A 3,483-nucleotide genomic window follows, 5' to 3' on the forward strand; every position below is an offset into this window, starting at 1 on the left:
TTATTATTTTTCCGATTGTTCGATCGCATTTTTGACCCCCGAAACATGCACAAAAACTCACCAAACTTGGCAGTCTCATCGGGCATGGCGAAAAATTTGATATTTTCACGTCTAATATGAACAGGAAGTGAGTTATGAATTTTTGAAAGTCCGACTTTTGCCCTTTTTTGCATGTTTACAGGGGTCATTCTTTTGCACCCTGATCCTAAAGGCTTCATCTGATTGCCTTAAAATTCTGTCTGTAGCATCTGAAGACCTGGGACAAACACTGGGGCTAAAATTTTTTGTTTCCGAAATACTATATGACGGGGGCGGGGCTTCAAAGTTTTCACTTAAGATTTCCTTCGCCGCAATGGACAAAATGCTTAATAACTCTCCTGCACATGCTGCTAAAAATCCAAAACTTCACATGTACATAAAGAGTCTGTACCTGAAGACATCTATATGTTTATATTCAGTTATACACCTTGCGCCAATCAATATCATTTTTTACATTTTGACGTACTGCATGGTGCCCTTTTAACGAATCCGATTGAAAATTGGCTAGAAAAGACTCAAGACATTGATCTTACTCTATCCCTATTTTTATGACTTTCCTTCAAAGGGCGTGGCTATTACGGTGCCGCAGAGTCTGATTATTCTCCGTGGCAACAAAAGTTCCTGCAAAATGATTCAGATGATCCATCTTCTGGAAATCTTTCACATTTGAGGATATTCAGGCCCTGAAGACGGCTGCCAACTTATTTTTGATCGCAGTGGTAGCGCCACCAACTGGTTAAAACAAATACAAATTATTTTCGTTGATGTTTTTCTCCGGGCAGGTGAACAAAATCTACCTTATATTTGCTCGGATGAGTGTTTAGGCCTTGAGCATGTCACAATACAAAAGTCTTTCGCCTTCTTCAGAGTGTCACATGATGGTGTCTTGTGACCCGTCTTTATCAGCTGATGTTCCATGAGGGCGTGACTTACCTGTCACAAGAATGAAGGCAAGTCACGCCCCCCGCTGTCCGTTCACTCCGCCAAGATGCTGGTCCAGGTGGTAGAGAGGATGAAGGCTCCCTTGTCTCTGTTCATGGTTTTTATGCCTCGCTTGCAGATCTCAATGGCCTCTCTGATCCAGCGCTGTTGTTTGTTCTCTTCTGTGCGGATGACCCTGCCCTTCTCCCGGTCCATGATGTGGTTTTCCCTTTTGCAGTGGTCAGTGATTGCTGATTTGTAATGTTCATGTTGTGCTTGTTCTTTTACTGCTCTGATTTTTTCATTTTTTTGACAGGTAAGTCACACCCTCATGGAACATCAGCTGATAAAGACGGGTCTCAAGACACCATCATGCGACACTCTGAAGAAGGCGAAAGACTCGCCGAAACATGTCAGGTAAAAAATTAACCTTAAACATAATTGTCTGCTTTTAATGAATCAGTCAAATATCAATAATAAGAAGACAAAATGAACCTAATACAAATAAATGAATGCTTAATAACTCCCCTGCACATGCTCCTAAAAATCCAAACCTTCACCTGTAAATAAAACGTCCCGACCTGAAGACATCTTAATGTTATTATTTTGTTATACACACAGTGCCGCCAAGTGGAATCAAAAATTTTTTTTTATTTTAATTTTCACGTACTGCACGGTGCCCTTTTGACGAATCCGACTGAAAATTAGTCAGAAAAGACTCAAGACAATGATCTTACTCTCTGCCGAATTTTGTGACGTTTTGGCAAAAGGCGTGGCTATTAAGGTGCTGAAAAGTCCGATTGTACTCTGTGGCAACAAAAGCTCCGGCAACATGACTCAGATGATCCTATCTTCTCGAAGTTGTACACATTTGAGGATACTTCAGCCCTGAAGACATCTACCAACTTATTTTACATTGTAGTAGTAGCGCCACCAACTGGTAAAAGCTAATACAAGTTATTTTCTTGGATGTTTTTCTCCGTGCAACTCAACAAGGTCGCCCTCATATATGCTCGGATGACTGTTTCGGCCATGAGGATGTCACAATACGAAATTTGTGATTTTTCGTGAAAAGTTGTGGGAGTGGCATTGCACTGTTCGGCAATAAAACAAAGCTGAATATGAGGTTCTAAATATGAACGACAACTCGTAAAACTTTACACACACATCAGGCCGAGCAAATTTATCAATATTTTATACGTTAGTTGTGCAGCTTTTTTGAAATGGCTCGCCATGGCCCTCGAGAAATGTTAAAAAAAAGCAGCTCTGGTTGAGTGTTTCACCTCGCTTTTTGTAAATTTTATGGAGTACAGTGAACCCTCGGTTATCGCGGTTAATGGGGACCGAGACCACCCGCGAAAACTGAAAATCCGCGAAGTAGCGGCGCACCTTCAAAAATGCTTAAAAAAAATATACAATATATACAATAAATATATAATATATATATATATATATATATATATATATATATATATATATATATATATATATATATATATATATACACGGGGAGAGAGAGAGTGAAATTCATGTTATAACAAAAAAAACTAATTATTATTAAAACGTATTATTTTTTTATTCCCCAGCCATTCTTTTTGTATTTATTTAATTACTCCGACTTTTACCTGCTGGTACGCCGTCCGGTGTGCCCTGTGAAATGAAAGGTGGCATTCTTTATTTATTTATTCATTTATTCATTCATAACTGACAGCCTCGCGCTCCGCTCGTGCCCGGGCAGAAGAGGTGCTCCAATTTGGCTTAACTGTGACACACGCCCGTCCTCCTCCCCCGGAGATTCCATTCGGTTAAACTTAGGGGCCGCTTGGCACCGCCCGTGCCCGGGGAAGGTGCTCCTCTTCGGCTTACTGTGACGCGAGCATGCCCTCCTCCTCCGGAGCTTCCATTCGGTTAAACTTAGGGGCCGCTTGGAACCGCCCGTGCCCGGGGACGGTGCTCCTCTTCGGCTTACTGTGACGCGAGCATGCCCTCCTCCTCCGGAGCTTCCATTCGGTTAAACTTAGGGGCCGCTTGGCACCGCCCGTGCCCGGGGAAGGTGCTCCTCTACGGCTTAACTGCCACGCATGCTGGCCGGAGCTCTGGTACGGTCCGAACCGCGCGAAACGTCGCCACCGATCGTGTCCGGGGGAACGTGCTCTTCTTCGTCCACTCTCCTCTTCGCCCACGCTCTTCTTCGGCGCACGCCGGCCGTCTAACCGCTCCAGCGCCCCGTCGTGCCGCTCGGCGAAACTACAATGCCCCCGAATATTTTTTAGACCCGCGAAGCACTGAACCCGCGAAAGGTGAACCGCGAAGTAGCGAGGGTTCACTGTATGTATAAGACCAAGACCTACAAAAAAGTCTCTTGGAGCAATGAGCTAGGTTTTACAGGAAGTCGGCCATTTTGAATTTACTTAAAAGGGGGCGGGTCACCACAATGGACTTTGTGTAGAAATTATTATTGGGGCCCGAGCAGCGACCGCGGCGAGGTCCCTATTGTTTTTGTAGAAAATATTATTACTTTTA

Source organism: Idiotropiscis lumnitzeri, unplaced genomic scaffold, assembly GCF_059441095.1.
Source record: "Idiotropiscis lumnitzeri isolate Australia: NSW breed Sydney's pygmy pipehorse unplaced genomic scaffold, RoL_Ilum_1.0 HiC_scaffold_112, whole genome shotgun sequence".
Lineage (NCBI taxonomy): Eukaryota > Metazoa > Chordata > Actinopteri > Syngnathiformes > Syngnathidae > Idiotropiscis > Idiotropiscis lumnitzeri.